Source organism: Toxotes jaculatrix, chromosome 13 (assembly GCF_017976425.1).
Source record: "Toxotes jaculatrix isolate fToxJac2 chromosome 13, fToxJac2.pri, whole genome shotgun sequence".
In the NCBI taxonomy this organism is placed as follows: Eukaryota; Metazoa; Chordata; class Actinopteri; family Toxotidae; genus Toxotes; species Toxotes jaculatrix.
In genome coordinates, this window is record NC_054406.1 from 25,710,385 (window position 1) to 25,725,011 (window position 14,627).

Below are 14,627 nucleotides of genomic sequence, written 5' to 3' on the forward strand. Positions count from 1 at the left end.
TTCTCTCTCATTATCTTCTATAATAATGATAATAAACATCATTTATATAGTTTATTTTATAGTAAGTCTGTAAAAACATAAATTACAACAAAGTGAAACAAGTTCTAAACCTGTAAACAACACACGCACGCATGCGCACACGCACACACACACACACACACACACACACACACACACACACAGGTAGATTGTGTGACTTTCTGTAAATGGAGAGGGGAGGAGCAGGTAAAACTGAAAGTATTCAGTTAGTTCAGACTCCATTTGAACTAAACAGAGCAGGAGGAGGAAAACTGAAGGCTGAGGCAGGGTGAGTGTTAATACAACATTATTATTATTTTACTGTGAAAGTCTCTGTCAGTTTTGTCCCTTTGGACTGTAGAGGGAAGAAGAGTCAGGATGAAAAGGAGGAAAGAATATTGAGTGTGGTTCTTCATGTTCTCCTAGTCAGAATGAACAGTCACTATAGAAAGAACTGTGAAGGAGATAAAGCCCTTTTTAACACATAGTGCCCACATTGAAAAGGTTGAAAAGTAATTGGACTCTGGGCTTTAAAATGTTTCTTGGGTGGCTGTGTGTCGTTTCAACATTCAAGTAGACGCACAAAAGAGATCCCTGTTCTCTCAGTCTTGCATGTGACTCTTGATCAGACTTGTTTGTCCTGATTCTTTGTGTCTGAGCTCACAGTGTGTTTTACTGGTTTCCTTCTCAGACTGACTGAAGTCCAGAAGATGAGTGTTTGTGTGGAGGAAGAGGAGGACAGAGCAGCGTGTCCAGGATCCAGCTGTCTGTCTATGAAGAGTGACTGGTCCATAGACTTAAATCCTCCAAGGTTTAGTAATGAATCTGGACCCTCAGACACAAAGTAAGAGAACTGCTACAAACCTGTGAACCTCCAAACTGTGGGCTGTAACAGTGTTTAGTGTGTTGAGGTCTTCCAGTTGTCGTCACTGCTTGTAACTGTTGTGCGACACTACTGTGCAGAAAAGCAAAATAATAGAAAAAATCAAGTGAAGTGTGAAAAACCATAAGAAAATGTTGAGAGAAAAGGAGTTGAAGCAAGTAAAACCAAAAATCTATGCAGGATATTAAAAGGGAAAAAAAAAGATAAAATAGTAAAAGAGAGGTGATGTATCAAAGTGAGTACAACCAGAAATTCCAAAAGTGAAAATGAAAGGATAAACCAAATGGTTAAATCATCACCATACATTTCTATAATATGCAAATCTGTGTCTCCTGCTACTGAACTGTGAGTATATGAAAAGTTACACATTTGTTCAGACACATTCAATTTGAACTAAAATAATTGAGACTACATTAAAGTGCCAAGTCTCAGCTTTAATTTGAGTCGTCACTATAGAAAGAACTGTGAAGGAGATAAAGCCCTTTTTAACACATAGTGCCCACATTGGTTAAAAAGCAATTGGACTCTGGGCTTTTAAATGTTTCTTGGGCGGCTGTGTGTCGTTTCAACATTCAAGTAGACGCACAAAAGAGATCCCTGTTCTCTCAGTCTTGCATGTGACTCTTGATCAGACTTGTTTGTCCTGATTCTTTGTGTGTCTGAGCTCACAGTCTGTTTTACTGGTTTCCTTCTCAGACTGACTGAAGTCCAGAAGATGAGTGTTTGTGTAGAGGAAGAAGAGGACAGAGCAGAGTGTCCAGGATCCAGCTGTCTGTCTATGAAGAGTGACTCGTCCATAGACTTAAATCCTCCAAAGTTTAGTAATGAACCTGGACCCTCAGACACAAAGTAAGAGAACTGCTACAAACCTGTGAACCTCCAAACTGTGGGCTGTAACAGTGTTTAGTGTGTTGAGGTCTTCCAGTTGTCGTCACTGCTTGTAACTGTTGTGCGACACTACTGTGCAGAAAAGCAAAATAATAGAAAAAAATCAAGTGAAGTGTGAAAAACCATAAGAAAATGTTGAAAGAGAGAAAAGGAGTTGAAGCAAGTAAAACCAAAAATCTATGCAGGATATTAAAAGGGGGAAAAAAAGATAAAATAGTAAAAGAGAGGTGATGTATCAAAGTGAGTACAACCAGAAATTCCAAAAGTGAAAATGAAAGGATAAACCAAATGGTTAAATCATCATCATACATTTCTATAATATGCAAATATGTATCTCCTGCTACTGAACTGTGAGTATATGAAAAGTTACACATTTGTTCAGACACATTCAATTTGAACTAATATAATGGAGACTACATTAAAGTGCCAAGTCTCAGCTTTAATTTGAGTCATCACTATAGAAAGAACTGTGAAGGAGATAAAGCCCTTTTTAACACATAGTGCCCACATTGAAAAGGTTGAAAAGTAATTGGACTCTGGGCTTTAAAATGTTTCTTAGGCGGCTGTGTGTCGTTTCAACATTCAAGTAGACGCACAAAAGAGATCCCTGTTCTCTCAGTCTTGCATGTGACTCTTGATCAGACTTGTTTGTCCTGATTCTTTGTGTGTCTGAGCTCACAGTCTGTTTTACTGGTTTCCTTCTCAGACTGACTGAAGTCCAGAAGATGAGTGTTTGTGTGGAGGAAGAAGAGGACAGAGCAGCGTGTCCAGGATTCAGCTATCTGTCTATGAAGAGTGACTCGTCCATAGACTTAAATCCTCCAGACTTCAGTAATGAACCTGGACCCTCAGACACAAAGTAAGAGAACTGCTACAAACCTGTGAACCTCCAAACTGTGGGCTGTAACAGTGTTTAATGCTGCACCCTCACCTGGCTTTTTAAAGGCAGGCATATCTATCCCCACCCATTCCTGGGTGGAGTTACAAACCTAAACCAGGCCTCTAGGCCTAACTCAACCCTGACAAGAAGAAACTAGATCAATACAGGATAAGTCAAAACCAAAACTCAAGAGACCAGAACCAAAGTGAAATTATTTAAAAAATAAAACAGGAAAGTACTACCAACACTTAAGAAACTGAACAAAAGTCATCAAGAGTCCAAGGGCTATAAAGAGTTTAACCAAAAGTCCAAAAGAGTTCAAAAACAGCTGTCAAGACGTCCAAAACAGTCCTCTTAGGGGCTGATTGTCACAGTAACAGCTGATGTAGAGTCGGCAGAAAGTAAGTTCTGTCAGGTTCTGTTGACACATCATATAGCACCAAATGTGGATCAATCTGCTGATCAAAATAGTCCCCAAGAAATCTGACACTTCCTCCTGTTTGTCTGATAAAAAATACAGACAACAGGTGGCTTAGGAAATTACTGAACTTTTTAAAGTATCTATAAAGATTTTCATCTTCAGTATGAACATTTAATAATTAACTGACAGATATGTGTTGTTTATGGATGCTGGTGTGTTGCCTCCATCCTTCAGTATAGTGTTCAGTGCTACATGGTGACGTTGCTGCAGGACGTCAGCTGAGAGTTCCCATAATGACTTTGTCCTCAGACAATTTATCAGTGATTGATGTGATATGAATAAAATGTGTTTGTGTTTTCAGAGGTCAGGACCACAGACTGAGAGCAGAGTCTGCAGGATCCAGCTGTCTGTCTGTGAAGGGGGACTGGCCCACAGAGTTTAATCCTCCAGACTTCAGTAATGAACCTGGACCCTCAGACACAAAGTAAGAAACTGTTTCTAGTGTAAACTGACCTGAGGATGATTCAGTTCTCAGACACATTTGAAGGAAACAGGGAGACACCAGGGGCCAGATCCATAAAACTCTGTGTCCACACACAGACAGAAATATGCACACACACTCTTTTCAGCAGATTTATAAAGCAGAACTTTCTCATGTTACTGTTTTATCAGTCTCTGTCATTGTGAGAGTTGGTGTATGAACACGGGCCTGATTGCCACTTCCAGAGTCTGTAGACCTGTCACTGAAAAGAAGGACAAAGTGTCTCCATGTTGGAGGTTCCACTTTAATAAATTACACATCTGAGCCTTTAACAGCTTCCAGACATTGTGAACCAAATCTGGATATTTGTTCACAACAATCAACAGAACATTTAGTCTCAGCACAGGTCGTGCTGCTAAAATCATTTGTTGTCAGGTTTCTGGGATTTAATGACTGTTGGAAAGGAGCAGAATGTCCTCACACTGGACTGTAGCTCCCAAAAAAGTTTGATCAGACTGAAAAAGGAAACACTTGAGTTAAATTGCCAACATGACAACGAGCTAATAGGACTCAATACATCATCAAGATAAAATACATTATCAGAGCCTGAAAGAATCCCAACAATCTCACAGTAATCCACCCAAAACATCCAAGTATCTCAGTAAGTTCAAATATTTGTTGAAAAATGTATAAGATATAAAATCTGAGAGAAAGATCCAGAACAAGAGCTGGACTGCAGACAGTCAGTCAGAGCAGCACTGTACAAAGTAAGACTGTACATCTGTCTGCTCATGTCATCATCTCTGAAAACAGGACCTGTGGTTTGATACACAGTCATTTGTTCTATCATACAGCTTTGGCATTTAAGATGATTAGAAATACCACAAAATGAAAAAGCTTTTCTTTGCTTGTCTTTAGTTTTTATGCAGCTGATGAAAGAAATTAGCAGATTCTCAGATTCTCTTTCTTTAGTCTGACATTATTTCTTCTGTGTCAGCAGATTTTCAGCAGATAGTGGTCTGCAGGAGGTTTTAGATGAATATAAGATCAGTCTGAGGAGGAGATGTGAACGTGTGACTGAAGGAACTGATGGAGCAGGAGGTGAAACCCTCCTCAACAGGATCTACACTGAGCTCTACATCACAGAGGGACAGAGTGAAGAGGTTAATACCCAACATGAGGTGAGGCAGCTGGAGACAGCTTCCAAGATGGAGACCCTCCATGACACTCCAATCAAGTGCTACGAGATCTTTAAAGCCTTACCTGACCAACAGAGACGCATCAGAGTCGTTCTGACGAATGGCGTCGCTGGCGTTGGAAAAACCTTCTCAGTGCAGAAGTTCACTCTGGACTGGGCAGAGGGCTCTGAAAACCAAGACGTCAGTCTGCTGGTTCTGCTTTCGTTCAGGGAGCTGAACCTGATCAAAGATGAGCAGTACAGTCTTCTCATGCTGCTCCATGTTTTCCATCCAACATTAAAGAAGGTCACAGCAGAGAAGCTCGCTGTCTGTAAAGTGTTGTTTATCTTTGACGGCCTGGATGAAAGCAGACTTTCACTGGATTTCAGCAACAGGGAGGTTGTGTCTGATGTCTCACAGAAGTCATCTGTCAACGTGCTGCTGACAAACCTCATCCAGGGGAATCTGCTTCCCTCGGCTCTGGTCTGGATAACTTCCCGACCTGCGGCAGCCAATCAGATCCCTCCTGCATGTGTTGACAGGGTAACAGAAGTACGAGGCTTCACTGACGCCCAGAAGGAGGAGTACTTTAGGAGGAGATCCAGTGATGAAGCGCTGTCCAGCAGAATCATCTCACACATCAAGACATCCAGGAGCCTCCACATCATGTGTCAGATCCCAGTCTTCTGCTGGATCTCTGCTACAGTTCTGGAGCACATGTTGACCAAAGAACAGAGAGGAGAGCTGCCCAAGACCCTGACTGACCTGTACTCACACTTCCTGCTGGTTCAGACAAAGAAGAAGAAGCACAAGTATGATGAGGGACATGAGACGAGTCCACAGGAGCTGATGAAGGCTGACAGGGAAGTTCTTCTGAAGCTGGGGAGGCTGGCGTTTGAACATCTGGAGAAAGGAAACATCATGTTCTACCAAGAAGACCTGGAGCAGTGTGGTCTTGATGTCACAGAGGCCTCGGTTTACTCAGGAGTTTGTACAGAGATCTTTAAAAGAGAGAGTGTGATCTTCCAGAAAACAGTCTACTGCTTTGTTCATCTGAGCATTCAGGAGTTTCTGGCTGCAGTCTACATGTTCCACTGTCACACAGAGAGGAAGACGGAAGAGCTGAGGACTTTCCTTGGACAAGATGACGAACACTCAGACCTTTTCATCCTGGGACACCAGTTGAGACATGTGGACAAATATAAGTATAGCAGCCACTCATCACTCGATGACCTCCTGAAGTATGCCATGGAGAAATCCCTCCAAAGTAAAAATGGCCACCTGGACCTGTTTGTTCGCTTCCTTCATGGCCTGTCTCTGAAGTCCAACCAGAGACTCTTAGGAGGCCTTCTGGGTCAGACAGAGAACAGACCAGAAATCATCCAGAGAGCCATCAACAACCTGAAGAAGATGAAGAGAGATGATATCTCTCCTGACAGAGGCATCAACATCTTCCACTGTCTGATGGAGATGAAGGACCGCTCAGTACATCAGGAGATCCAAGAGTTCCTGAAGTCAGAGAACAGATCAGAGAAGAGACTCTCTGAGATCCACTGTTCAGCTCTGGCCTACGTTCTGCAGATGTCAGAGGAGGTTCTGGATGAGTTGGACCTGAACAAGTACAACACATCAGAGGAGGGACGACGAAGACTGATCCCAGCTGTGGGGAACTGCAGAAAGGCTGTGTAAGTCCAGACATGATCTTTAACATTATCAGTCAGTGTAGATTAGTAGTTTAGTTTTTTTCAAATATACACAGTATGAAATTATTCTCATTATTCTTAAATAATTTTATAATCTTTAGGTCAGCTGTGTGTTTTTCTGGAGATGTTTTAAATGTTGTGTTTGTCAAATGTAGATTTTTCAGTTGGTTGTGATTATTGCTGTTAAGTTTTTCTGTTTATTTTTAAAAAACAGTTAAGTTGTAATAATAAATACTAAGTGTGCTGTCTTTAAAATATAAAAATAAAATCTAAAGTAAATAATTTAAAAGTGTTAAAAAGCATAAAAATGGAAAATATGTATTTTTCTTTAGTTCATAGAAATTGTATCAGAGTGAGTGTTCTGTACTTTTCTTGGTTTTTGGAAACAGTGACAGAGTGAGCGCTCTTTCCGTTAATATTCTAACTCGGATCTTTGCCGCTCCGCTCTGCTCCGTTACTTCAAGTCAGTAATGATGTGGTTGCACACGCTTCAGCCTGAGAACACAACAGTCTGTAAGTATTGCGTGTGTGTAGTTTCCAAAGTGATATGTTTATTGTGTTGTGTTGTTAGCATTCTATGTTAGCAGCTACCATACAAACAAGCTAACTTGCGTAGAGTGTGTATGTGACTTAAGTAAAAGCAAGAAAAGTCACGCCTCGCATTCTTCATTGGAGTACAGACCTTATCTGGCTGTCTAGTTTTGTGAGGGTACGCGTGGTGAGGGCAGGACACTAATTAAATACAAAAGAAAAAAACAAACACACTCAGTCCTTGCAAACAGCCCCCTCCCCCTGACCCTCCACCTCCAAGACCCCACCCCACATACCTCCCCAAACATACTGCAAGATGCCCATTGTGCAAGATTGTCAGTAAATGTCCACAGCAGCAGACTGTCATTAAAGTGCCAGTGCTGTCTTTTAGTTAGTAATGGTGGATGTGTCTGTGATTCAGCTGTTCAGTGCTCTAACAGCCTGTGGTAGGAAGCTGTTGATGAGTCTGGACGTTCTGCCTTTTATGCTCTGAGACATAAGACAGAAGCAGGTGTTTTCTCTCCTGGTGTAGAGGAGAGTAGACTCAGGAATCAGAGGTCTGAATATATCAGAGCAGAATGGGAGAATTCACTATTCTTCTACACATTTGTCTGAGTCAGACTGAAGCTTCATTCAGCTACAGCTGAACACATGAAGTCATTTCTTACAGTGTAGTTGTGTTAGGAGGAGACCACTTCACAGTTAGTGTGGACCACAGGAAGGATGACTGCCACCAAAGACTCTTTAAATCAATGTGTGACATCTGACTGAAATGTGTCAAGAAATGTGAATTTGTCCTTTAATGTTGTTTAATGACACAAAGTTCAGGAAGAAGAAGGTCATGTAAAACCTTCAATGATGAAGAGGATTTGAGTCCAACATGTCTGATTTGATCTTTATCTTCTAATTCCAGACTTGACTGAGCTCAGCAGCATGTTATGAATCTGTGTTGACATGAATAGTTGTATGAATGTTGTGGTGACATTTGGATGATGTGTGTAGAAGGCTGACATTATGATGATCCACAATAAGAGAAGGACAAAGTCCCTCTACTCATGTTAGTGAAAGCTCATTGATTAGGACATATCTGATTGGATTAGAAATGATTTTTATCCACATGATTTATTCTTTATTCAGGTTGAGTTCCTGCAGTTTGTCAGAGATCAGCTGTGCTTCTCTGGCCTCAGCTCTGAAGTCCAACCCCTCCCATCTGAGACACCTGGACCTGAGCTACAACAACAATCTGCAGGATTCAGGAGTGAAGCTGCTGTGTGGTTCTCTGGAGAGTCCACACTGTAGACTGGAGACTCTGAGGTCAGACTGAGAGACAGAAAGAAATGTTTCTTCACTCTTTGCTTTATGATCTGTGATGTTTATAGTGACTGAAGTTAGGGGTGTGCGATATGACAATATTAGATCGTGAAGACGATCTTGATGTTGACGATCTGCCAGAGGACAGAGATCGTATTATCGTCTATAGGGCACATTCTATTAATTGCAGCTCTATGCTGGCGCACAGACGCACGAGAAGTTTTTTTTTTCCTTGGGCAACTAACAGCCCGCTTCACATGACCAACCAATCATGGTGAAGTATGAGCAGTGCTGATTTTTTTTTTTTTTTTTTTTTAACTAGCCTCGCTGTTTTAGTCAAGCTGTAGCGGGTAGCCATGGCCGACTACGAAAGGTAAAGCTTGGAGTTGGTCCCCAAAAAGAACTCCAGTCGTATGGACAGTGTTGGGGAGTAACGGAGTTCATGTAACGTCGTTACGTATTCAGAATATGTAACGGTGTTTCTGTTTTGGCCAACGCATTCCTGTCCCGGCTCTGTTTTGCCGGCTGCGGCTCAACCTCTCACTCCTGCTGCTCCTCGTCCGACTCCATTCTGACCGACTGATCAGGCGAATAGCTCGTTTATTTCCGTTTGTTTTCGTGGAGCTGGGGCTTCTGGGAAACGCATCGGGTTGCCTTTGTTCATTTTAGAGAATAAATATAAAGTCGTGAAACAGAGAAGTATCGTCACGTAATCCATTGATTTCAACAATGTAACTGTATTCTGAATACTATCTATTTAAACTGTAACTGTAATGGAATACAGTTACTCTGAATTTGTATTCTGAATACGTAACGTCGTTACATGTATTCCGTTACTCCCCAACACTGCGTATGGAACTGGTTTGAGTTTTCTCCAAACGACAAAGCGCAAACACAACGAACCTCTTTAACCACCTGAAGAGGCAGCATCCAGAACAATTAGCTGAGAGCCAAGCAGCGAGGCCAACCACACATCAGCCAGTGGTAACGGCTAAAGACATTACACAGAAACAACCAACTATAACACAAGCCTTTGATAAAAGCACGCTGTGTGAGAGAAGTAGCAAACGGTGGAAAGAGGTGACTCTTTTATCTTTAGGGCTAAGTTTTTACATAGAGAATAGTTTGGTTCTAAATTAACTTCACTGTAAAAATGAACTGTGATAAAATCGTGATTGTGATTTTACCATTAAAAAATCGTGATGTGATATTTTTGCCATATCACCCACCCCTAACTGAAGTTAATGAGAGCTGTGTTTGACTTTTAGTATCTGACTGTTTTTAAGCTGCATCCTGTTGGTTCAGGTGTTTGGAGTTTCCATTTTCCAAACTTGTACATTCTCAACCTTCTTCAGCTCTGAACAGATGATGAAACACTCAACGCTTTCAAGCAGGAACTTTGTCTCCTAAACTCACATCTTTTATTCTTTATTCAGGTTGAGTCACTGCAGTTTGTCAGAGATCAGCTGTGCTTCTCTGGCCTCAGCTCTGAAGTCCAACCCCTCCCATCTGAGACACCTGGACCTGAGTTACAACAACCTGCAGGATTCAGGAGTGAAGGATCTGTGTGGTTTTCTGCAGAGTCCAGACTGTGGACTGGAGACTCTGAGGTCAGACTCCATTGTTTACTTGTGTGCTGAGATGAATATGATGTGAAAGTTGTGCTTTATTCAGTATTTATTAGGTCAAATCTCCTTCAGAATTTCTAACATTCAAAGTGTGAAATGGTTGAAAGGAAGTTGTGAAAGTGCTGACTCTGATTTTCAAAGTGATTTTTAAAGCTTTGAAAATGATTTGGATTCTGACTCTTACAGTCCACATTGACAGTGTCAGCAGTTTGACTGAGTTGAGCTTGTGTTATTCACAAAGTCTCATTGAGATCAGGATGTTTGACAAGAACTGATCTGTACAACACGTGTGAGCAGGTCTGAAGGCACAAGTGTTCATAGCTGCTCCCAATGGCCTCACTCACAGGCACAGTGAAAAGCCTGCTGTCACAGAGAGGACACGTCACCATGGTTTAAATACGGAGAGGACATTTTCACACAGTGTCTCCTGAAGACATTCATAGAGCTACACTCAGCTGCTGAGCTGAACAGGGACACAAATATTTGTGGAAGCAATGAAAACAGAGCAGAGAGAGAAGTTCAAACCCTGGCTCCTTTCTCAGCTCCACACAGCCGACCAATCACTGAGCCCACTGGGTGTCAACGTCCCACTGTGTCTTTGTCACAGGGACACAAACTGTGGGACGCTGACACCCACCAGGAAGGTGGGGCCAGGAATCCCAGAATGCAATGCTGGAACAGCAGATTCAAATGTGTGAGCAGAGAGTGTTGGATGAAGCTGAACTTGCTTTGGACCAAAGACACATGACTGGAATGTGATGAAATGTCTCATTCAACACACTGCACATGTGCTGAATGTCTGCAGCTTCTCAAACTCTCAACACAAACTTCAGTCACACTCAAAACATCAAAGGCTCAAACTATGATTTCACACAATATGAAAGATTTCATTTGAAACCTTAGTGAACACTTTGAAAACTTTCTTCCAAACTGTTAAACCTGAGTGTGAATGTGGGACTTTTTGAAGGAGATTTGAGCTCAGAGATTTGATGCTGATCCACACTGAGCATCTTGTTCAGCTTCATATTTCAAACTCATTGAATGAAGATTGAAAATCCAACACTTGCTAATTGACTCTTTACTTTGGAACAATTTCATCTTCACCTTCAGTTGACTTTTATATTTCTTCACATACAAAGCAAATATTCCACATTAAGACAGAAAGAAATGTTTCTTCACTCTTTGCTTTATGATCTGTGATGTTTATAGTGACTGAAGTTAATGAGAGCTGTGTTTGACTTTTAGTATCTGACTGTTTTTAAGCTGCATCCTGTTGGTTCAGGTGTTTGGAGTTTCCATTTTCCAAACTTGTACATTCTCAACCTTCTTCAGCTCTGAACAGATGATGAAACACTCAACGCTTTCAAGCAGGAACTTTGTCTCCTAAACTCACATCTTTTATTCTTTATTCAGGTTGATCAACTGCAGGTTGTTAGAGATCAGCTGTGCTTCTCTGGCCTCAGCTCTGAAGTCCAACCCCTCCCATCTGAGACACCTGGACCTGAGTGAAAACTGGAACCTGCAGGATTCAGGAGTGAAGGATCTGTGTGGTTTTCTGCAGAGTCCAGACTGTGGACTGGAGACTCTGAGGTCAGACTCCATTGTTTACTTGTGTGCTGAGATGAATATGATGTGAAAGTTGTGCTGACAGTAAAGTGCAGACATCACACTCATATTATACTGATCCACACTGAGGATCTTCATGGTAAAGTCTGTTTTCTTCTTCTGTGGTTTAGTCCACTGACTGTGGCAGAGCAATGTTGAGCTACAGATTTCAAAGCTTCATTTAACAAGAAAAAAGCTTCACTCTTTAAATCACATCCAAGTTTTTTCCACACTCACATCAACAAATATATATTCAGTATTTTCTTCTTCCAACACGACTAGAAAGTGATGAGACTAAAGTCAAAGTGACTCAGAAACAGCTCTGGAAAAAATTGAGAGACCACTGCAAATTCTTCTGAAATCAATATCTCTACAGGTATGACAGCCATTCCATTCCTGTGTATGTTGAATTCCAACACAAGCACACCTCAGTCTACTTAATGAGGTACTGATTAGGTGATCACCTGAACCAAATCCTATTTAATGAGGAAAAGTCTAAAAACCACTGCTGTGGTCATCACTATGCTCTTGCAATAGGACTGGATGGATGGCACAAACAGTGCTGGTAGTACCTCAAAAGTAATAGCAATCAATAAAATAACTATTGACCATTGCAAAACAGTTGAAAAGAAAAGTTTTGTTTGAGGAAAAGAGAGAAAAAAGAGGAAAATTCTGGCTTTACTGGCAGAGGGATACAGTGAGTGTCAGGTTGCTTCCATCCTTTATATTTCTAAGTTGACTGTTCATAAGGACAAGGTCAAGCAGCAGACACTGGGGACAACAAAGCTACCGAGCTGAAGTCACTATGTCTTTATTGAAGCAGCAGCATGTTGTCATTAATATTAATGAGAGCTGTGTTTGACTTTTAGTATCTGACTGTTTTTAAGCTGCATCCTGTTGGTTCAGGTGTTTGGAGTTTCCATTTTCCAAACTTGTACATTCTCAACCTTCTTCAGCTCTGAACAGATGATGAAACACTCAACGCTTTCAAGCAGGAACTTTGTCTCCTAAACTCACATCTTTTATTCTTTACTCAGATTGAGTCACTGCAGTTTGTCAGAGATCAGCTGTGCTTCTCTGGCCTCAGCTCTGAAGTCCAACCCCTCCCATCTGAGACACCTGGACCTGAGTGGAAACAACCTGCAGGATTCAGGAGTGAAGCATCTGTGTGGTTTTCTGCAGAGTCCAGACTGTGGACTGGAGACTCTGAGGTCAGACTCCATTGTTTACTTGTGTGCTGAGATGAATATGATGTGAAAGTTGTGCTTTATTCAGTATTTATTAGGTCAAATCTCCTTCAGAATTTCTAACATTCAAAGTGTGAAATGGTTGAAAGGAAGTTGTGAAAGTGCTGACTCTGATTTTCAAAGTGATTTTTAAAGCTTTGAAAATGATTTGGATTCTGACTCTTACAGTCCACATTGACAGTGTCAGCAGTTTGACTGAGTTGAGCTTGTGTTATTCACAAAGTCTCATTGAGATCAGGATGTTTGACATGAACTGATCTGTACAACACGTGTGAGCAGGTCTGAAGACACAAGTGTTCATAGCTGCTCCCAATGGCCTCACTCACAGGCACAGTGAAAAGCCTGCTGTCACAGAGAGGACACGTCACCATGGTTTAAATACGGAGAGGACATTTTCACACAGTGTCCCTGAAGACATTCATAGAGCTACACTCAGCTGCTGAGCTGAACAGGGACACAAATATTTGTGGAAGCAATGAAAACAGAGCAGAGAGAGAAGTTCAAACCCTGGCTCCTTTCTCAGCTCCACACAGCCGACCAATCACTGAGCCCACTGGGTGTCAACGTCCCACTGTGTCTTTGTCTCAGCGACACAAACTGTGGGACACAGACCCCCCCTAAGCTGACAACCACCAGGAAGGTGGGGCCAGGAATCCCAGAATGCAATGCTGGAACAGCAGATTCAAATGTGTGAGCAGAGAGTGTTGGATGAAGCTGAACTTGCTTTGGACCAAAGACACATGACTGGAATGTGATGAAATGTCTCATTCAACACACTGCACATGTGCTGAATGTCTGCAGCTTCTCAAACTCTCAACACAAACTTCAGTCACACTCAAAACATCAAAGGCTCAAACTATGATTTCACACAATATGAAAGATTTCATTTGAAACCTTAGTGAACACTTTGAAAACTTTCTTCCAAACTGTTAAACCTGAGTGTGAATGTGGGACTTTTTGAAGGAGATTTGAGCTCAGAGATTTGATGCTGATCCACACTGAGCATCTTGTTCAGCTTCATATTTCAAACTCATTGAATGAAGATTCAAAATCCAACACTTGCTAACTGACTCTTTACTTTGGAACAATTTCATCTTCACCTTCAGTTGACTTTTATATTTCTTCACATACAAAGCAAATATTCCACATTAAGACAGAAAGAAATGTTTCTTCACTCTTTGCTTTATGATCTGTGATGTTTATAGTGACTGAAGTTAATGAGAGCTGTGTTTGACTTTTAGTATCTGACTGTTTTTAAGCTGCATCCTGTTGGTTCAGGTGTTTGGAGTTTCCATTTTCCAAACTTGTACATTCTCAACCTTCTTCAGCTCTGAACAGATGATGAAACACTCAACGCTTTCAAGCAGGAACTTTGTCTCCTAAACTCACATCTTTTATTCTTTATTCAGGTTGAGTTACTGCAGGTTGTCAGAGATCAGCTGTGCTTCTCTGGCCTCAGCTCTGAAGTCCAACCCCTCCCATCTGAGACACCTGGACCTGAGTGACAGCAACCTGCAGGATTCAGGAGTGAAGGATCTGTGTGGTTTTCTGCAGAGTCCAGACTGTGGACTGGAGACTCTGAGGTCAGACTCCATTGTTTACTTGTGTGCTGAGATGAATATGATGTGAAAGTTGTGCTGACAGTAAAGTGCAGACATCACACTCATATTATACTGATCCACACTGAGGATCTTCATGGTAAAGTCTGTTTTCTTCTTCTGTGGTTTAGTCCACTGACTGTGGCAGAGCAATGTTGAGCTACAGATTTCAAAGCTTCATTTAACAAGAAAAAAGCTTCACTCTTTAAATCACATCCAAGTTTTTTCCACACTCACATCAACAAATATATATTC

The 14,627-nt window shown here is 41.5% G+C and overlaps 1 protein-coding gene and 1 long non-coding RNA gene across 2 annotated transcripts in view; one reads left to right on the forward strand and one right to left on the reverse strand.

The window, feature by feature from the left end:
• LOC121191840 (NACHT, LRR and PYD domains-containing protein 12-like) overlaps nucleotides 1-14,627 on the reverse strand; it is a gene marked incomplete at its 5' end in the record, with an annotated part of 190,187 nt that overhangs the window by 84,853 nt on the left and 90,707 nt on the right. The gene's annotated exons all lie outside the window — the stretch shown is intronic.
• On the forward strand, nucleotides 272-3,367 carry LOC121191865. Its single transcript, XR_005895148.1, has 3 exons — nucleotides 272-307; nucleotides 1,598-1,750; nucleotides 2,496-3,367. It is a non-coding gene; the product is annotated as an uncharacterized LOC121191865 (long non-coding RNA).